The sequence below is a fragment of the Ambystoma mexicanum genome, chromosome 3p (genome assembly GCF_040938575.1).
Source record: "Ambystoma mexicanum isolate Mex_15411 chromosome 3p, UKY_AmexF1_1, whole genome shotgun sequence".
NCBI lineage: Eukaryota > Metazoa > Chordata > Amphibia > Caudata > Ambystomatidae > Ambystoma > Ambystoma mexicanum.
Genome location: NC_090925.1, coordinates 231,015,951 through 231,039,192, shown reverse-complemented (window position 1 = coordinate 231,039,192; position 23,242 = coordinate 231,015,951).

Genomic DNA, 23,242 nt, shown 5'->3' with positions numbered 1-23,242 from the left:
GCAGCCCTGTGCGCATGCGCAAATGGACTGCATCGTCTCAACAGCAGTCACGTGCTTCATGCATGCACCAACTGCATTTGTCTTGTCAGGAAAGAACAGGCAACTTTGTGCATGCGCAAACTTCACCAAAAAAAAGTCAGAGGTCGGCAGCAGCAGTACGTTGACGTGTGACTCCAGGACCTTAATCCTGTTGATTTATAAAGCCCTGTGTGTCCAACATACAAAGAAGTGATTCCGGATGAAAAAAGGAAGGGAACACAAAGAGGATAAAGAAAAGATATAGGCAAGATGAGGTGCTTTATAAAGGTGTAAAAAGGGCCTCTGAAAACAAGGATACAAAAGTCAGAAGGGTGAAACATCCAGCAAAGAAACAGAGAGCAGCAAATTCAAGCAGGAAACAGAAATGCGGATGCCGAATGTAGCTGGCCCACCCATGTTTATGGCATCTCCAGGTGCTGCAAAAATAAAATGGGCATAATGGAAGATAGGATGCATCCATTATATAAAAGCTCCATGTTTAAGCTCATACTCTAATGACAGAAATCTTTCCTTATTAAAGCACTTTTTAGAGTATGAGGGACAACGCATTTTCAACATGCTATCTTTTTAGCCCAAGAAGAAAATGGTGATGCACAAATTAACTGGAGAATGCCTTGCTCAAACTGGACGAACATTTGAACTCCAAAACAAGCACCATATTAGAACCATATAATGTTGGTGTCTGGCTACAGGAGCAGGCAGAGAGTATTGAGGAGTATGTGACAGAACTACGAGACTTAGCACTGTTGTGCAAATTTAAAGATTTGTTTGATGAGCACATACGCAATCAATTTATGATAAACTGTAATTCCAATAAAATCAGAGAAGAATTATCGCTAAAAGGTAAACCCCCACTAGACAAGTATTGGATATAGCCAAGAGGGTTGAACATTCATTGTCATGTGTTGCGAAATTGTCACAAAAGGAGAGCTCTCAAGCAAAAGTGAAGGTACTGAATATAGGAGATGGAAAGCAAAAGAAGAAAACAAAGGAGGAAACCTGGGGCGATAGGAGCCAGTGATCCCAAGAATAATAGAGCATAAGTGGAGAGGAGAGAAGAACGCTTGCACTTTTTGTTTGCAAGCAATTCTCATCCATGGCATACCCTGCAAGAAGGGGTACTTGTGCAAAATGCAAAAGACAAGACCACTTTGCAAACTTTTGCAAGATCGTCCAGTTTAATCAAAGGAAAATATTATATGTGAATAAAGAATAAGGACATAGATCATCTGAGGAGGAAGATGCATGCCATGTTGAAAATATTACTGTTAATACTGTCAATACTGTTCAGAGTGAAGACAGAGAAAGGTATGAGCACCCATATTCAAGTGTGAGTGTGAATGGAAGGGAGGTATTGATGATGGTAGATTCACTCATGTCTAAATTGGTTTTTGAACAAAATATGGAAGGTGATGTTTGAAATTTGTTGGAGCCTGATATTAGTCACAGTGGACATAACCAGGGTAAGATAGAGTTTATTGGCTACTTTGATGCTACATTTGAGTTTAAGGGAGATATGGACAAGGGAAAGAGTTGATGCTATTGGTATGGCACGATGAGAAACTGATCATGATAAGGTTGTATCCCAATACTGACAATCAGGTCCTTCATGTGAGGTAATCTGTGGGTGAGACATTTAGAAATGTGTTGCAGAAAAGTCTTGGAAAAGTGAGTGGTGTACGACAACAAGTCATATTAAAGAACAGGAGCGTGCCTGTTTCTGCAAAATTACGACCAGTTCCTTTGGCAGTAAGGGAAGGTGTAAAAAGTGGGTTGGACAATCTGTTACGAATGGGCATCATCAAGAAGGCAGTGGGTGTTGAATGGGCATCACCTTTGTAGTTGTGAAAAAATCATGGGGTGAGATGCGATTATGTGTGAAACTGCGTGAGTTGAACAGATGTGTTTTGATAGATCGCCACCCTTTGCCTAACATGGGTGAGATGTTGGCGATGGTAGGTCAAGGATGGGTATTTTCAAAATTTGACATGGCATCAGCCTATCATCAGGTTGAGCTGGAAGAAGGGTGTAGAAATTGGACTGCATTCATAACACATGTGGGAATGTTCCAATTCCAGAGGATGCCATTTGGATTAGTTTTGGCAGCCTCGGTGTTCCACAAAGTAATGAATAAGCTATTTAAAGGAGTAAGAGGGGTGTTTTGTGTCCATGATGATGTGTATTGATTGTGCATTGAGTCTGAAAAGGAACATGACAAAATATTTGACAAAGTATTTTGGAGAAAAGGGGAATAATATTGAGGCAGGAGAAATGCAAGTTCAAAGTTGATAAAATAGAGTATCTGGGGCATGAAGTATTGGTGAATGGGGTAAAACCAAAAGGGAGTATGGTGTGTACCATTAAGAAGGTGGAGAGGCCAAAATCGAAGGGAGAATTGTGTTCTTTTCCAGAGATTATATCATTTTATCAGAAGTTTGTGAGGAATTATGCTGACATAGTAGTTGAATTGAGAAACCTCCTAAAGAAGGATGAGGAGTTTGATTAGAATGTGAAGTATGAGGAGGAATTTAAGTCCATAAAGCAGGAGATTGATTTAGCCTGACCTTTAGGGTGTTTCGATACACATAGGATGGGAATTGTTACTGTTGATGCCAGGGACAGTGACATTGGTGCTGTGTTATCCCAGGTGAGAAATAGTAAAGAGAAGGAGATCATTGCTCATGCTTGAAGAGTTTTGAGAGGCGCAGAAAAGAACTATTTGGTTCCTGAGGAAGAATCATTAGTGGGCCATTGAGCTGCTGAAAGGTTCAGAAACCTCTTGTGGGGTAATGATTTAATTATTGGAACAGATCACAAACCACTAAAAGCTATATTTGAGAACAAGGGTTTGACAAGGTATTGAGGCATGTAGCCAGTTGGGTTACGCCACAGGTGTGAGATGTAGGTCATACAAGGGAAAGAAAACATTCAATGAGATTGTCAAGGTTGGGCAGATGCAATGAAATGGTTGAAGAAGATGTTGCAGCAGAAATGTTTTGTGTCAATCATGAAGATACTGTGAGCAAGGAGGAGTGAATGTAAGTGATGAATAAGGATATGATACTTTGACAGGTAAGAAAGTATATAGAATTATATAGAATCATCTGTATGGCCCAAAAAGATAGGGTTACAATGAGGTGAAAAGGTGTACTGGTATGTGCACGAAGAATTGTGCCTGGTTGAGGACATCATATTCAGGTGGGAACGTGCTGTCGTTCCTGACATTATTAGAGATAAGATTGTTGATAGAGATGTTGAGTGAAGATTGGTCAATTATATTCAATGTATCAAAGAGGGCAAAGGAGTGGAAGCAAAGAGTCAACCTATTGTGGAGTTTGGTGTTCCTTGAAAGGTGTGAGATGAAGTTGCCATGGATATATTGGGACTTCTGGAGTTAGGTTATGGGTGTGGAAAATCTGCATTGTTACTAGTGGATTTGTTCTCGCAATGGTCTGAATTTACGGTTGCAAGAGATATTTTTTATTAAAGTGTGGTGGAGTTCATTCAAGAAATTGTTGCAATGGAACAAATGCTGGGGAGCATACATATGGACAACGGTGCATAGTTCACGGGAGGGTGTTTTGTGGTTACTTGAAAGAGTGTGGTGTGAAGCAAAACATGTCAGCATTGTATCATCCAGAGGGCAATGGGGGGGTGGAAAGGATGAATAGATGTGCAATGGATGCTATTTGCATGGCTGGTGCATGCAGCATGGAAAGGTGTGTGCCCATTTGAACTCATGAGAGGGCACAAGGCGAACACTAGGATGAGCTTGCCCTGGCTGGTAAGAGAGAGGGAGTCAGAATGTGTGGTGGACGAATTGAGGAGGAGTTTAAACAAAAAGAAAGAGAAGTGGGTGATGAGAGTAAATGTGAGATGAAGAAGGAAAGAATTGAGAGTGGAGTGCAGAGATTGGGTGAGAATAAAAAAGGGAGTGATCAAGAGGAGGGGAGAATTATTGTACTCTGATCCTTAGCGTGTGGTGACTGTACTCAAGGGAGCAGTGTGTTTAAGTGATGGACAAGTGTGGAATAAGGATCAGATTGCGGTGGTGAGAAGAGGATGTGTTGGCTAAATGAAGGGAGAGGTTTTATGATGTTTCTTACTAGTTATGGAGTGCGCTGTTGCTATCACTCCATGCAGAATGTTACCTTCAGAACATATCATATATTTTGTATTCCAAGCACAGCAGTTGTTGAAGAGTGGCCGAGGAAAGAGCTGGGGGTTTGTTTCTGAATATCTTAAAGAAGACATATAAGCCTACCCACTTGCCTGTGGTTTATATCATAACAGTAATTAAAGTAATACCAAAGTAGCTCTATGGTTTAGAGTTACTTCCTGTATGGATTATTGAAGAAATGGATTACTATGATGCAATTAAGTAGCAAAGAGTTTTGTACTGCTTGCCTAAATGTGTTCTGATTGTGACAATAAGGAATGGTTTAGGTTTACAATTTTTGAGAAGCTGCATTAAGTCGAAACAAATATCACTATTTCATACGTTCTTAATATCCCCTATGGATATATTATATGCTGAGATGGGTAATGCTGAATTGATGGGTATGAAAACAGCATCTGATTAATTTAGAGAATACTGCCTGGGTATAGTGATTGAGATGGACCCTACTCCTGAAATTGTTATTGCAAAATCCCATTCTAATATTTGATTGGATAGCTAGCCAAAATGCTCTAATTAAATGATCTCTCTATGTGGGCTCAAATGGGAATGGGGATTGTCCGGGTCCGTGTTCCCTGAATAGGGAAATACCGGGCCCTCCAAAGTCGGAATGGCCCAGTGTCTGTCCAGGGAGAAAATGTAATACAATTGAAAAAGACATGAGGATATGTAATATGCCATTAAATAGAAAATATTTAAAAGGAAATTAAAATAACTAACTGAAATAAAGAATTGACAATTTCCTGTAAGGTTTATTTGGATGTGCTTGTCCTAAACTTTCCTTGCATTCAAATGCGACCACATGAACGTCGTCCCAGCTGAGCCAGAATAAGTGTTGATTGAGAAAAGATGTCCACAAGCTCTGCATTGGCACATTATAAGCTACAAAGCATAGAACCTTCTTGCAGAACTTACAAAGCTCTTTTTCCAATCTAAACTGTGATGTAAATCTTAGACAGTGTATGGGGGATGGTGTTGCGACCCAGATGAGATTGTTGCTACTACTGCTGAGGTGAGACATGGTGGACAATGTCTGAATACAAAGGTTGCCGTAGTGGTTGTTGGTGCAGTGGTTGACGCCACATCAGCTGTTGGATGCCGTACAGAGTTAGGCCCATGTGATTTTGTTTTGTTTTGCTGAATGGCCTCGTGAAATGTTTGTCCAACCACCCTAACCCCATCCTCTCTACCCCCACCTGTCCTATATGCACCCTCTTTACCCCCACCCACCCTACCCCACCCTTTCTACCCCCATACTCTCTACCTCCACTCGCCTAGCCTGCAACATGCTCTGTTCAGTCACCCACCCCCTCTACCCTTGCCCATGCATTGTACCCCACCCCCGCTATACCTCTGTACACCATGCCGCCACTCTTCACATCCAATCAATCCTACCACCTCCCTTCTAACCTCACCCACTCTACCCTACTCTCAGTTCTCCGACCCACCAGACTTCCTGCCTGTGTACTCTGAACCACCCTACTCCACCCTGGAAATCTTTACTCACTCACTGTACCCCCATCCTCTCTACTCCCACCCATTCAACTCATCGGCGATGTCCCAAATAGAATATATGACAGGACTAAGAACATCCTACTCTGAGGTTAAAGTTTTATTTTTTTTGCTTGCACTTGTTCTAAACTTTCTCTGCAACAAAATCTTAGACAGTGTATGGGTTTTTCAATCCACCTTGGATTTGTCCCCAATGAACCAATGATTTTTATATGTGAAGACAACAACAGTGTAAGACACACATATGTTTTATTGAACACAGTGCATACAATGTGCTGAGAGTCAACGACATTAAACATATGTTTACAACTGTAACAAATGTTACCCTTTTCACCATATCAAACTAAGTGTCCATACCTGATATGATGTTGCTTGCAATTTGTAAGCCCAAATAACCACATTACTCTAGTTACAACCACATTACTCTATGTACAATGTTTATATTCATTGCATAATCACTGTGCACATATTACTGTGGCCATGGCCAGTTTCCAGATGATTGAGGGCAATGATATGTGTTTCTTTTTCTGCAAAATGATTAATATTCACAACCTTAATTGATTGAGGACTGGGAATACAGTCAGTATTCATACAGTACTATTAGGGGGAAAACACCTTCACTAATCTTCTTTATATTGCTATTATGAAATATATTGCATTGTCTTTCACAGTTATGTTATGGTAATCGAGCAGACACAATAAGCCACACATTAAAGAAATTAGGTATGCAACTTTGAATTGTTCTGTTTCTGTCTATATTGTTTTGAAGTATTTTTTAATTAAATAAGTTATAATGTTTTTTAAGAATTGTATTAAAGTTATTGGCAAATACAATGTTGATAGTATGCTATAAAAGACATCTTGATATTCAAGGAATAAACTTTAGTTGCAGGGATGTTATGTTGAACAATACATCATACAAATACCTTTGAAATTCAAAGAAAAATCGTTAGTTGCAGGTAGCTCGAGGTGAGTAATACATTGTAAAACATACATTAAAAAACCTTTGAAATTCACTGAAAAAACTTTATTTGCAGGGCTATTTAGGTGAGAACTTAATGCAACAAAACACTTTGCTGGTGACATCACTAATTACATCATATATGACATCACTGATGGAACCACTGATTACATTACAACACTGACCATCCATGGGCAATGGCAATCATGTTTGGCTATGCCCAATGTATATTTTAACACAATAAGGGACCACTGTAAACAATGATGTCATCATTGTGGTTGTAGACTGCACAACAGGGGGTGCAAACTAAAGGTGACTTTAGCTGCATTTCAGGGTGTTGTTTCGATAAGTTTCAACTAAATGTAGGGCATTTTCAAGACAAACTTTCCCAAATGTAATTTGGGGCCTGGGCATTACAAAAGTGAAACATGTCATGCAAAACTGTGTTATGATTCAAAAGATATAAAGGGTCAAATAAAGGGTGGGCAAAATGTCCAACGCTCGCTCAAATGCACATACCAAACAACTGGATGGATTTGTGCCAAAGAAGTAACAAGTCAAGCACAAAACAGCCAAAGGAAATCCTTTGCTGATGTGGAATAAATCCATCCAGCAGTTAAAAAAAAAATATATATATATATATATGTATATATATATACATATATATATATTTTCACATTGAACTCAGTGTTCCTGTATTCACAAAGTTAATTATTCTCCCATGATGCATTGCTGTTGCCGAATAAGTAACAAGTCAAGCACAAAACACTCAGAGGAAATCCTTTGCTGGTGTGGAATAAAACCATCCAGTAGTTTCTATTTTCAGAAAGAACGCTGTGCCCCTGTATTAAAAAATTATGTATTGCTGTATCGAAGGTGTTGTATTTCAGAAAACCCACCATTATGCGATTTGAGATTCAAGATCTTTTATTGTTTTTGTAAATGTCCCTAAAATTATATTAATCATGTAAGTAAGGCAGTTTAGGGGCTAGATAGCATGTGTACAGGTTAAAAAAGGATGATTTGTGAAGGTATGGAAAAAGTATATATATATATATATTTTTCCAAGTGTTTTGCAGACATCTTTATTTGCTTTGCGTGGCAAACACAAATGATTAAATACTTCAAAACTGTAATATATTGAGATGTGGCTTTCAGTTGAGATCACTTCGAATGATATCTAGGGGAGTTGGAGCATTTTAAGTTAACTTAAGAAATTATCTGTGCTTTTAATATATAAAACAATGGCAGGGATTCATTCCAAAAATAACACAAAATATGTAAGAGGTGCGATTTTAGGGGACTATTGGTGCTTGGCAGTGTTACTTTTGTTTTAAAAGCTTCTAATTGTTTAATTACATGAAAAAGAAAATACTCAACACAATAGTAAGGTAAACCAATGCTTCTTTACTATATCCTTTGTTTTGATTGGACAAGCCTTTCACATCACTCAGCATTGAAATTGTAAATGTTCTCCTAATGTCAGCCAGGAAGATCTCTACATTATCACACCTGCCTCTTCTTCAACACACTAGCTAATGATTAATCATATCTGAATACCTGCATCTCTCTTCCTCACACAATAGTAATCATACCTTTAACCCACACCTTGCTTCCTCATCCCACTATCCAATGGTAACCTTACTTTTACCCCATATCCCTCTTCCTCATCACAGTGCCCCACTACCCTTACCTCACTCTTTCTTGGCACAGTCCCTAATTAACCCACCCCACTCCTCATTATTATAGTCCACCCTGTAACCCCACCTCACTGTTCCTCATCGGAGTCATTCATTGCCCCTCCATACACTTGCTTGTCATAGTACACCACTAACCCCACCACACTCCTCAGTGTCACAGTGCCACACAACCCAATTCACTCTTCCTCATCATTGTCTGCCATTACCACACCATATTCTTCCTCATCACTGGCACCCACTAACCCCACCTCACTTTTTATTGTCACAGTCCCCTAATATCCCCACCTCACTCCTCCTCATCAAAGTGCTAACTACTCCTACCACCATTTTCACACCACAGAACCCCCACCACCCCACAACATTCTTCCCCATCAGAGTCCCAACCTCACTCTTCCCTGTCAGAGTCGCCCATTACCCCACCTCATTCTTCCTCATCACATTCCCCAAATTCCCCATCTCACTCTTTCTTGTCACATTGCCTCACTAGTCCCACCTCACTCTTCCTTGTTAGAGTCCCCCACTAGCCCCATATCCACCTTCTCAGTTACAGTAGCCCAATACAAATCAATGTTATTGCCTCCAGTTTTTGTAGGTTTTTTTATGTGTTTGGCGTGCACAAGTGTTTTGCCGCCATTGTTGCTGTTTATTTCCCCATAACTGACAGGGTGATGCGGCATAGCAAAGCGGAGTGGGTCAATATATCCCACAGAGCCCCCCTCCCGACTTGGTTTTGACCACCCATCAAGAGGAATTCGGGAGATTGGGATGTTTGTTTCTTTTGTCCATGTGGAGAATTTCAGCTGCTTCTCCCGTCAGTGCTGGAGGCGACCCGCTCTCATCGCCGGTTCTGGTCAGGAGTATTGCTGGTTCTGGTTGGGAGTATGGAGCGGCACTCCGGGCTCCTTGGGTCTTTCCCTCCGGTCCCCGAGTGGTCGTCCTTGGTAGTCCTTTGGATGATTATTTGTCCAGATGCTAGAAGATAGAACACAACATGGGTATGGATATTTTCCCACTACTGGGTCCACATGTCATCTGGGGATGTTAGCAGTCGGAAAGACACTTGCATTGGTTATAATTGGCAATATACCTCATCTATGTTTACTACTGGTCTTAACACTCTTCTTGCACATACACGGTGAACATTTAGTGATTCTTCCATGTTTCTGGATTTTCCCCCTCTGGGTTTCCGGTCGGCTCCTCTATTTGCCTCAAAGTATGCCTGGTATGGCAACTCTTCAGCTGGTTTATGTGGACCCACTTGTCTTCCCCTTCTCCCAAACTGCCCTTGGGTATTCGGATTATGTAAGTAAGTCCTGGGATGGTCACCTTTCCTCCATTTCTGAAATCCCATCAATAACTAGGGTCCACATTAATCTCAAGTTGGTTGAGGAGGTCACGGCTCATATAAAAGGCGGAATGGACACCTTGCACAACCCAACAAGTATCTATTATGCTTTTGTCATCCCTAGAAATTTTGATCATACAACTGCTAAGCAGAGGATGTTTGGAGTGTGGCGCTTCCAGGTACCGTGCCCATTGCTGCACTGACTCTGCGGCGGGTAAGGTCTGGTCTTTTGGGAGTTTTTTTAATAGTGCTTCCCTGATGAAGCTTTCTTCGCTATTCAACTCAATTCGGGCGAGGACAGACTCCTTCCCGTCATTTAACTGAATCGGGAGGAAGCGCTTTTCACCCTTTTTTCAGAATGCCAGCTAAGTTTTGTGCTGGTTTGATGACAATTTTGGCTATGGACTTCGGATTTTCAAATTTTACATTAGTAAAGAATTTCAATTTATCTCCCTCCAGGGTGGAATGCCACTTGAGACTGGAAGGAAGGCTGATTTGCAGAAATGGAGAAGAGTTCACCTCACCGTTTGGTGGTCCCATAGCTATGACGGTGACATAGGGTGTGTCATTGTTCTGAAAGTAGAACCTAACTAGTTCCGGTTTTTGCTCAACCATGTGGTATGTGCCATTTAGACTCACATGGTTGACGCTTTGCTTTAATTTAATTGGCCTGTGTGTCTTGGTCCAGAGGACATTGTTTACACAATCTATGAGGGGAGACAGCCTGTGGAGGATGTCATTCCCTAATAGACAGGGCGTTCCCTCTGGCACCACAACTAGGACTGGGTGCTTCATTTTGTGTCGCCCAATTTTGGTTTCCAGTTCTGCAGACCCTTCAACAGGAATTTCCTTCCCGTCAAAGTTCTGGAGCTGTCCAGGAAGAGGGGTGATATGGATTTGGTATTTCTCCCCCCTTCCCGAATTCAGCTGCTCAAAGACTCTCTTTGACAGCAAATTGGCTTGGGACCCAGTGTCCACCAGTACTGGAATTTCACATTGCCCTTGCAGCTGGATGGAGGCGTAGAATCTACCTTCCTTCTCCTCCAACGGGCAAAGGTAATGGGTGCTCTGGGCCAGCTTGATGGTCAATTTGCTTATTTCTGACTTTGACACCGGGATAGTTGGGTCAAGAGATGGTGTCGGAGTTGCAGAATCTGGCACAGAATTCTGACACACCGATATTTGGGGAGTCACAGGTCCTATTTCTGGGCTGCCCCCCCCCCCTTTCTGGAGGCAGTCAACATAAGTGGTTGGTGAGGTTTGGGGTTCCTCTTGGGCTGGTTCTGGGATGCTCCCCTCTTCTAGGAGACGGTCCCCAGAATGGAGTGGGATAGTTTGGGTATCTGAGCACACAGTTTCATACTCAGTGATTTGAGGAGTCTCAGACTCCTCCCTTTCTGATTTGGGGCTGTCCCCCCCTTGTTGGAGACAGTCCTCAGAAGGGTTTTGGGGAGCTAGAGACTCTTCTTCCTCTGGTCCTGGGCCACCACCCCCTTTTGGGAGGCAGTCCCCAGAATTGGTTTGGGCATGCTCCAGGATATGAGCTTGGGGATCTGCAAATAAAACAGTATAGTTGAATATGGGGGAGTTTTGGGCTCCCCTGGTTCTGATTCTGGGCTCCCCTCCCTTTTTGGAGGCAGTCACCAGAATTGGTTTGAACAAGGGGATTTTCTTGCTGGTCATTCTTGGGTTTGATGATGGGTAGTTTTAACTCGGTCCCTGTATCTACCCAGTCTTGATCAGGATCTCCTGGGACCCATTTTTCCTTGGGAGGTGTTCCCCCATCCCTGAAGGAGAAGATCATTTTCCCAGAATCCTCTGAGGAACCCGATCCTTCAAATTGGAAGATCTGCACCTCCTCCACAAAATGGGCCTTTTTAGGCTCTTTATTTCTCTTACCTGCCCTCTGTTCCTTAGGTTGCAGACTTTCGTGGGCTGGAGATTCTGGTTCTGGTTCCTTGGTATCCAGGGGCTTTCCACAAATGGGGAAGGAAGCTTGCTCTAAGGCTTTACACCCCCTTTCCCCTTTGCCTCCTCCCTGGGAACCGGTGGGTTGTCGGGGTTCCCTCCCCGTCATTGTTCTGGAGCACCAGAACCTTGATTTGAGGAGTTCTGAGTTGCCATGTTCATTTGAGGGTTCTGTTACACCCTCAACATGCGACCTAGATCCTGTGCCATGTTCTGGACCTGGCGCTCCAGTTGGGACACCCGGTCTGGCTGGTACGGGATCCTCTGGTCTCCCCTTGGTTGGTCATGGGAAGAGTAGCTATCCCTTCTCCCATGTTACCCCTGGTTGGGATAGTTTTGGTACCCCTCAATTCTTGGCCTCCCCTCTCCCGGATTGGGCTGTCTGGGCTCAGGAAAGTGGGGAAAGAAAAAAGGGTTGTTTTGGGGGTTGAGGTTTGACAGGTACTGGGGAAAGAAACTTGGCCCGGCATTTGCGGGATTACTGCCCTCCTGGGGAAAGTGAGGAGGTAAGTTTCCTGGGTTGGCAGCTGCCTGGTTGGATTCCCCCTTTGGGCTGGAGGAGTCCACACATAGACCAGGATGGGGGTTTTGCCCTTGTAACCAGGATTGATGTAGTCAGGGGAGTTAGGGGTCCCATTTCTGGGGTTACCTCCCTGACTCCCTGTTTGGGATTGGCCCAAGGGCCTTCTGGGTCTTGGGTTGGTAGGATTCTGCACAGGAATGTTTTTAGCCCCCCCATCTCCAGATCTAATATGGGGGCAACCGTCACCTCTGCCACCTTAGCAGCAGCCGGGGTGTTGGTTGGTTTTAGGTTTTTATTAGTACTTTTACTTTCTACTAGTTTCTGTACTTCGTAATTGTGAGTTGCTTATTCAATGACCCAGTCTAGTGATTTTTTCCCATGAAAGTCCCTCACCAGCTGGGTCATTATGTATTTAGGGAGTGCATGAAAGAAGGTATTGACAAACTCCCTGCTGTCTGTGTGCACACTTCTGGTGGTCTGCGCAAATGCACATTTCAGTTCTTGGACTAATTCTTGTGGGGCCTGGTCTTCCCCACATTGTAGGTTGTAGGATGCCTTGCGGGCCTCTTGAGGTTTTCTATGGATTGAAAAGTGGTTTAAGATGGCTGCCCTACATGTGGACCATCTTAAGTGGTTCTGATCCTCCAGACCCGCAAAGAAGCTGGAGTACTCAGGTGAAAATGTCCACTTGACAACTGAATACAGCTTTGGCTGTCCTTCAGGTGTAAAGTCTCCATCATTTGCTCAAACAGTTTGAAGTGCTCCCAAACTGAATAGTTGGCATTTTTGTGGTAGGGCATGATGACGCTCCTAATAGCTTTGATTTGCTTCAGGGGATCTTTCAGTAAAGCTCTCTTAACTTTGTTGGCCTTTTTAGTTCTGGTCACTCTGGTCCACTCATCCTCTGACTCAGAGGTACTGCTACCTGAGGTAGCTGTCTGATCTTCTAGGCTCTCCGTAATTCTGTGGGCTTGGGAATGGCTGGCAGAATGTGGGGGCCTAGTCTCTTGGAACCTGTGGTGCTCAGTAGAGTCTTGTGACTCTCCCTTGGTCCCAGGATTGGCTGAGTGCCCTCCCCCCACCACTGTCCTAGCTGGGAAGAGGTTTTTAAGATGCTTTTTGTGGGCCTAGTCTCATGGAATCCCCCACCAAATTTGACTGACTGATCTCTTGGTAGGTTATATTTCTGAGGATCCAGTTCTCTGATTCTCCCCTCACTGGAGTCTTCCTGATCAGAGAGGCTGCCCCTAATATTTGGGAACCTGTACATAGATGCCCGCCCATCCATTTCTGGGAGGCGTTGATCTATCAGTCCCATATTTCCCATTGTGTTGAAGTCTACCATCCCCGTGGCCCTTGGTTCATATGAGCCAGTGGACGTGGGGGTGGCAGAGTTCATGGAGTTGAAGGATTAAAGTCCCTGATGCCAGGGTTCCTGAGGTTATGCTCAGGGGTTTCTCACTCCCATCTTACCTCATCTTTTTCAGCCCCTACTTCCTGATGATATGCCAATAGCTGACCTTTTTGCTCCTCTATTAAGGCATTACTGGTCTCTATGAGTTGTTTGCTCTTGCATGGCTATCTGTCTATGGAGCCTGTCATTCTTTTCACAGAGAGCCTCATTGTCTCTTTATGCTTCCTGCCTGAATTGGGAGTATTGGGCCAATTTTTGCTGCAGGAGACTCACCTCCTGAGTTTGGTCCTTACTGGTCTGATTATTCTTTGCCATAGCCTCCTCCATCCGCCTGGTGTGCTCTAACAGCTTTTCATAATCCATTTTGATTTCTCCAAGTTCCTGAAGGGTCAGGTGATTTTCATCCAACTTTGTTTTTAAATGGCTGTCTTCCTGGCCTAAGGCGTTCCTTTCCTGACTTAGAGTGGCCCTCTGTGCAGCCAGGTCGTCCCTCTGTTTTTTTAAGGGCACCAGCTTTCTGGTGCTCCTCATCAAACTCTGTTTGGGATTCTAGGTCTTTGATAATCAATTTATTATTTTCCTCTTTTAAGGATTCTAGGCGGTTTTGCAGGGTGACTATCTGTTCTGCACAGCCTCTATTATAATTCAATTGCTGTTCCAGCTTTTGTTGGCTCTGTTGTAGAGAATCTAACCTTTCTTGACACTCTTTTTGCAGTGTCTGTATTTGGATGTCTTGCTCTGCATTCTTTTACAGTAAGAGAGCCAGATCTTCTTGGAGTTTGGCGGCATACTGCCTAGCCTATGTTTCAGATTCTTGGCTACTCTGGTGCCTTTGCTCTGGAGAGTCCAGATTAATCTGGATTTTCTGCATTGCTTCACCTTGCCTCTTTGTGAAGTCAACATGGTCTGCATACTTTTCCTGTATGACTCCAATGTGGAGGTGCAGGTAGGCCACCATTCCGGCAATTTTGCATTGCTCCTATTTTATTTTAGGGGTCATATACAATTTGCTAAGTGCTTGATGTAATGGCCCCTTTTCCTGCCAGATATTAAGGTTGGTTTCAGTGACTTCTTGTTTTATTCCCTGCAGCCATACCTGTTTGTCGTGTTCTAGCCATTCCCCCTGACAAACAATTTGTGCAGTTGTTGTTCCCTTGCAACATTGATTTCAACTTGGGTCACCATTCCGGAAATATTAATTTCCTTCTGGCTTATCTCAGGGCTACTTTACTTTTACAAACAGGCCTAACTCCCTTGAGTATTTCTATTGAGGGGTACCTATACAGTGTAGGACAGTATGGTAACCCAACAAGGTGTATGTAACCCATCAGCTAGCAGGCTGTGTTAGACTGTCACGAGTGGTTTGTCTAATTCAGAATCCCGTGACGAGCCCCAAGCTGTAAGTTCAATCTGGCACATACCCAAATCAAAGCCCAGCATGTAGTGCACCACTGAAACTCTTATTTGTGTCTATAAGTTCAATATTCTGAACGATATACCACTCATATCACACCCTTCTCCTGGAACCCCCTGGTGACAATGAACAAGGAATCAGGCTAGTTTGCAAAGGTAAACATGTATTTATGTATTTAAAATGTAATCACAATATGTTTTAATAGATAAACAACAATCACCAATGTGGTGACAGAACACAGAATAATATATTTCATACACTAGGAATAAGTATGGAGCAAAAGAGATGCAGCACAGAAAATAATATGGTTGTGTTGGTTTGGACAGATGGCACTATGGTTAGAGGTCCCCCCTACAACACCCTTCAACCTCCAACAGGCAATGTAAAGAGATAGGGGGAGAGAGCAGGTATTAAGGAATAGCACAAATCAAACAGAATATCAGTCCCACCTTCCCACCATAAACACAAGAGAAAAACGGAATTGACTTTTCAGCTGTCAGCATGGCTTTTACAATTGTCTTTAGAATTGACTGGGCAAAAACACCAAATGTGGTCAAGAACACTTAAATTGTTATACATTCTTATGGGAGCCACTTTGAACAGTTGCACACAATCACAAGCAATGATTTAGTCCAAAGAAAACATTTGAAATCTTAAAATCTTAAAATCCAAGTTGGAAGCAGTCTAGAGCTATTTCACACCTGTAAACATTTCAGATTTTTAAAATCGCGGCAAACTTTTAATTGCGTGATGGATAGCTACAGATGTTAGGTACAAGTAGGAGTTGAAATTTCCTTTCTATTAGAAAAGCTGAGGGAGTTACAGAGGTTTTAGTCAAGGTCGTTTTTATAAAATAGGCGCGAGAATGGAAAACAGAAATGCAGTTTTTGAAAATGACAAAGTGTTTGCTTACTCTAGAGGATGACTATGAAAAAGTGAATACCACACAGGGATCTTACAGTCACTTGATCATGATGACCCACCTGCTAAGGAAACTCGACTTCTTCGGATGAGAAAAGGGTCAGCACAAAGATGGTTCTAACAATACTGGTTCTGAAGGAAAGATAGCATGGGTTTGAGATAGGGATGAGACAATGCAAAGATACTCCTAACAATACTGGTTCTGAAGGAAAAATAGGATGGGTTGAGATAGGGATAAGACAATGTAAATATACTATGGGCCACAGTGCTTCCTATTAACACTCACAGGATACTTTTTTTAAATGGACTGTCAGCTCTGGTCATAGGATTGGTCTGGTCTAGGAAAGACAGCACCTCAGACATGGTACTGGATCAGCTATGCCGGTCGCCAGATTTGCACAGGATCTGCCCTCCTAGTCTGTGGGTATTTGAATAAGCTGGAGGGCGAGTTCCTCAGGCAAGCCTAGTGGTGGCAAGCCAGACGATTTCAGGATACTGGTTTAAAGGTCTTCTCACACCATCCATCACTTTACAGTTCAGGATTTGGGCCTTGCTGGAAATCAATAGTCTCTATTGCTGGCAAGATTCTTGGCATTTGGATTGGAAGAATATTAAAGCTGGTTGTAGAATGCTGGATCAGTGTGCTTCCCCGGAATCAGGAAAGTGAGTGGATCTGTGTGTCCGTATGTGCTTTCTCTATTTATGCTATAGGATGACATCACAAAGGGGGTGTGTGGGCCGGCTTAGATAAACTTGCCCCTGTGAGCTGGGATAGGATCACCCTTCATCTCCGTCTTGCAATATGAGCGATTGGATCAAGGCCGGATGATGTCACATGTTATGACTTGCTTTACAGTCCTCAGAGACCTCCCTTTAGCCACTGGTCTCAAAATCGGATTTGATACTAAATGTACATTTCTACATTGTTCACCTTTACACAAATCACACACAAAGATGCCATATTTTACGTAACAGCTATTCCTCAAAACCCTGCAGCGGTGGGATCTTGTCTCAACTTTCTATAGAAGTTTGCCCTTTTCGCTATGAACACAATTTCCAAATTTGATGCAAATTTCCACAAATGTGCGTGTTTAACATAGGGATATGCGTGTACATTTTCACAATTCTAACAGTAATACATTTTGCATAAAACCACATATATTGCCTTTCCTGTCCAGAACATGTGACACATTTCTACCTCCTCTTCACACGTGCAGCCAGAAATTAAATTAACAACTCTGTCCTTTTTAAAATGTTCACCATTTTGAATACCAAGTTATGAGTCTTTTAAACATTTGTTCTTTGTTCATGTTTAGCAACAGATGGTGTTTGTCCCTGCAGTCCAGGGCATCCCCCTCCTTGCTTGTTCCTTCCAGAGGCCATTTACGACCCCCTTCACACCTCCAGTTTCCTGGGCTGCAGCTTTGTCATTGTTCCTTCGCTTTCTGTAGACACGATTCTGTTCTACCCCACAATTAACACCTCCCAGTGATTTTCTGCTGATAGGAAGGCCCTCCTTCTGGTAGAAACCCTGCTTTTCCAGTTTTTTCAGCTTCAGCCAGGCTAATTAACTTCTTAAACCAAGCAAAAACAAAAATGTGTTACATCAAACATAAATACATTTCTTTCTTGGCCTTACAATCTGTGGGAAAAACACAACTAAAATCTGTATTCCTTTTTGGCAACTATCCTTTTTATGTTTGCTAATCCAGCAGATTTTTTTAGTTTTAGGTCCTTTTAAAGTTTCCTTAGTACTCCTCTGACAGCTGTCATTCAGGTAGCCCCGGGTACTGCACCCAGATTTTGGGCTATGCTGTCAGTTTTCAGACAATCCAGTTTGCCTGAAGAATGTTTTGCTCTTCATATTGGGATTTTGTATGTTCACAATGTTTCATTAGATACATGAATTTTAGCACCAGGCAAGATTTTGAATGTTGAGAAGTGTTGTGTATAGGCATTTGGGAGTTTTTAGCAACAAAGCAGATGTCATTTATAGGCACATTTTTGGGTTTCACTTGCAAAGTGCTGCTTCTCTCTCTGAGCTCTGTTTGCTGGTCATGGAGCCCACTGGCACATTTTTGCTATCCCACCGCACAAGCACCATGGGTGGCAGGTTGTGCATCCCTCTTTTTCTGTGCTGAAGCACATGGTTTTTGTAGGTTTTTGGCACGCACAAGGGTTTTGCCGCCATTGTTGCTGTTTCTTTCCCCATAACTGGCAGGGTGATGCCGCATAGCATGGCGGCATGGGTCAACACATCCCACACACCACCCTTTTCACACCACAGTCCCCCACTACCCCACAACATTCTTCCCCTTCACAGTTCCCACCTCACTCTTCCTTGTCACAGTCCCCCACTACCGTACCTAACTCTTCCTCATCACAATCCCCCATTTCCCCTTCTCCCTCTTTCTTGTCACATTGCCCCACTACTCCCACCTCACTCTTCCTTAATACAGTTCACAACTAGCCCCATATCCCCCTTCCCTGCTACAGTAGCCCAATACAAATCAATGTTATTGCCTCCACATCCTTGTTCCTCATCACAGTAGCTAATTAGTAATCCTGCCTTTACCATCACCTCCATCTTTCTCATCGTAGTACCCAATTATAATCCATGTCATTACCACCAGCTCCCTCTTCCTTGTCCCATTGCCCAATGGTAATCTTACCTTTACCCCACATCCCCCCTCCCTGCCCCAGTACCCAATAGTAGTCTTACCTTTACCCCATCCTTCTTCCTTTTTATAGTCATCCACGAGCCCCACTTCACATTTCCTCACCCCAGTCCCTGACTCCCCCACCTCACTCTTCCCCACCACAGTCCCCCACTATCCCTACCTCACTTGTCACCATCACAGTGGCCCAGTATCCTTTCCTCACACTTTCCAATCAAAGTCCCCCACTATCCCACCTCTCTTGTCCTCATCACTGACTGACGCAACCCCCACCTCTGCCTTCCTCATCACTGCCTGCCACTACCCCCACCATCCACCTCACTCTTCCTCATTGTGGTCCTCCATTACCCCACCTCATCACAGTCCCACAGTACGCCACCTCACCTTCCTCATACATTTCTTCAACTACTCCCACCCTACTCTTCCTCATCACAGTCCACCACTACTTCAACCTCCTTCTTCCATGCCACGGTCCACCACTATGCCATCTCGCTCTTCCTCATCACAGACTCTCAGTACACATACCTCACTCTTCCTCATCACAATACCGCATTAGTAACTACTAGCATTACTCCTAGATCCCTCTTCCTCACCCTAGCCCCTAATTATGAATCCTACTTTTGAAGTCACCTCCCTCGTCTCAGTACCCAATATTAATCAATACCATTACCCCTATATCCCTCTTCTTCATTCTAGTGCCTAATGGTAACCTTACCATTAGCCCACATTCCTTTTCCCCATTCCAGTACCCAATAGTAGTCTTACCTTACCCCATGCCTCCGCCTCATCACAGTCTCCCACTGCCCCATCTCATTCTTCCTTGCCCCAATCCCCAACTACCCCACTTCACACTTCTCTCATCACATTCCTCCCCTAACCCACCTCACTCTTCCTCATCACAGTCTCCGAGTACATACACCCCACTCTTCCTTGTCGCAGTACACCATTAGTAATCCATTCTTATCTAGTGGACACAAGAATAGATTGAATACTTGATAAACCTGAAGCTGCATACCTGAAGAACAGACATTGATAACACATGATATGACATCAATACTGTTATCAGAAAAAAGGCAGCATTAGATTGGGTTAACTTCTCATACTTCCTGAGTCTTAGGCAGCATGCCACAGTGAGTTCTCTCTGCATCAGGTACAATACATTTATATTTCTTTAGCATGTTTCATGTTGTATTTCTGGAGCAGCCGGATTTATTTAAGTGCTCACCTTGGCTGCCTTATGTTCTATTTATTGAATTTTATTTTAGTTATATGTAACTGCAGGGAGTTCTTTTTTATATATGTATTTATTTAAATATAATGGGGGTCATTCCGAGGTTGGAGGTAAGGGAAACACGATGCCAGCAAAGGATTACCGGCATCGCTTACTGCTACAGGCTATTCTGACCAACCAGACCGCTATTAACGGCATCGTACTTTACGATGCTGTAAATAGCGGTCTAGGCGCGCGCGCACGACACACCATGCTGGCATTAGCGGCATGCCATAAACCGGAGCTGATCACAAGTAATGTGGACATGCAAATAACGGCCTCCTGAAGGCCGAAAAAGAGCTTACCAGCATGGTGTAAATACCGGCATGTCCGAGAAGTTGTTAAGAACCCTGAGCAGTGTTTTAAAGTGCCACAGGTGCACACAATCAGCACAGGTGGAGGCAATGGAGTGAGGGCCAGTAAAAAAGGAGCACACCCACACACCACATCCCCTCCGAGACCAAGATGATACCAATAGTAGTAGCCTTACTTGAGCTGAAGGACTTGCTTGCAATGCCTCAACAACAACAACAGCCGCCACCACAGAGGAGACGCATGAGGAGAAGGAGGGTGAGACAATCCCAGCATGCCCCAGCAGTGCAGCCACCGTTACCATGCCGGCAGCCCCCAATCCCTCGCATCAGAGCCACCCCCTTCAACTTAACACCTGAGCAGATCCACACCCTGTACCGGCTTGACCGTGATACCATCACACCATAGTGGACCTGATACACAACGACATAGTGAGCCTCAAAGAAATACGCACCGCCATCCCCCCTCTACTGAAGGTAGTGTCTGTGCTCCACTTCCTTGCCACAGGCACCTACCAGCACACAGTGAGGCACATGCATGGCATATCACAACCCTTATTTTCTCGGATACTGAACCAAGTGCTGGCTGCCCTCCTCAAGCACACAAGGGACTACATTTCCCTACCACGGACTCCCCAGGAGATTTTTGATACAAAAGTTACCTTCCAAGCACTGGCAGGCATGCCAAATTGTGTAGGTGCCCTCGACTGCACCCACGTGGAGTTGGTGGTCCCGCATGTCATGGAGGTGGCGTATGGCAACCGCAAGCAATACCACTCCATCAATGTGCAGATGGTATGCAACGCCAGCAAGATCATCAAACATTGCTCTGCCCGATATCCAGGATCAACTCATGCCTCTTTGGTACTGCGGAATTCCATGCTACCATGCTACATGGAGCGACATGCTGGACGACGTGCCTGGCTGCTTGGTGAGTTGCCTGACTGGGCCATGGCAGTGCATTGGGTTTGTGAGGTGGGTGGCTGCATACTCCACCTGGGTGGGAAGGGGGGTGGCATGCATACTCCACCTCGGTGGGAAGGGGAATGCATACTCCACCTGGGTGGGTAGGTGGGGGGATGCATACTCCACCTGGGTGGGAAGGGGAGATGCATACTCCACCTGGGTGGGAAGGGGGGATTCATACTCCACCTGGGTGGGAAGGTGGGGGGTTGCATACTCCGCCTGGGTGGGAAGGGGGGGATGCATACTCCACCTGGGTGGGAAGGGGGGATGCATACCCCACCTGGGTGGGAAGGGGAGATGCATACTCCACCTGGGTGGGAAGGGGGGTGCATACTCCACCTGGGTGGGAAGGGGGGGATGCATACTCCACCTGGGTGGGAATGTTGACGTCAGTGCACACCATGACCCATTTTGAAGATGCAACCAACACCATTTGTCCATTGCACAGGACACATAGCGGGCCAGAAATGGGGTCAATGCATCCAGGGACATGAGTATGTGCGTACAAATTACCTTCTTCCATATGCGACTAGTACAGTTGTCCTACATGATTGTTCAATCACTTACCTTTATTCCACTCTCATGCAGGAGATTGCAGCTATCCCTTGAAGCCGTGGCCCATGACCCCTGTCCGAAACCCACAGACCAGGCACAAGGAGGACTACAATGGTTCCCATACCCGTACACGTGTGGTGATAGAGCAGACCTTTGGTCTGGCCTGTTGAAGGCACGATTTCGCTGCCTCAGCCGGTCGGGTGGGGCTCTCCTCTACAGCCATGAGAAGGTGGCCAAGATCACCATGGCATGTGTAATGCTGCACAATATGTATATCCATCAGAAAGTGCCCCTGTCCCCTGACATGGAACTGTTACCACCTGATGATGATGAAGGGGAGAAGGAAGATGTGGCAGGACATCATCAGGGTACCGATGCACAGGAGGGACGTGCTGTGCGCCAGACATTGATTGGACAATATTTCTGACCCACAAGTCAGCAGAGGGTGACATATTGTTAGGACATAGGGCACTGGGTGTGGGGATACATGTACACTATGCACTGTGCAAGAATAAATTACACATGCGCAATGATGAATGTCCACTCTGGTAATTGTTTTGATGAATAACCGGTGTATTTAATTCGAAAATATCAATGTGAAAAACAAACTCTCCACCACCCTCACCTCCTCCCTAACCCCCACAACTCCCCAACACACACCCAACCCCCTCCCGATCCCCCACAACACCCGAAAACAACCTCACCGCGCTCCCCCTCCCCCACAACTCCCAAACACACCATCACCCCCCGCCCCCTCCCACCACAACAACCCCACACTAGTCCAATAGGGTCCAAGTAGCCCACATGTGGCTGGCAGTAAAGTCACTCTGCGCTCCCAGAGCCAGGGGGAGGTATGTCCCGGCGGCGCAGTGCACGGAGCGACCGACAGAGTGGGCTGTCTGGGTGTAGTTGCTCGTTGAAGGGGTGTCCTCATGCTGAGGCTGTTGGCCAGGATGAGCAGCCTCCAGAGCATCGGCTATGCGGCCGAACACCTGGCAGAGCCGGTTGGTGCTTTCCGTTATGGACTGGCCCAGTGCCCTCAATTCAGCAGGCTACTCCTCCCTGGCCTGCCGATTGTCCTGCACAATTTCTGTAATCAGGGCTGTGAGCTGCTCAGCCCGCTGTGCATCGGCGGATGAAGCAGTGGCCCTGCTGAGGATCGGGCTGACATGTCCTGCTGGCGCTTCCTCAAGGGAACTGGGCACAGGACTGCCATGTCCCTGTGTTGGTCCTTGGCCAGACTGCTCCAGTGTGTTGGTCTCACCCGAGTCACTAAAGGATACCTGAGGGTTTGAGTAGGCTTCAGGGGTGTGCACGACTTCCACTGTGTCATCCTCAGTCGCTCCCCAGATGGCATTGGGGTTGTCCTCAACTTCGAGGGGGGCTGTGGCTGCCACCTCCCCAGCCACACTGGACTCCTCGGACCGTGGCGTTGGGCATGTGCCTGCAGCCAGTGCAGGGAGGGGCGGGGGTGGGGGTGAGGGTGGT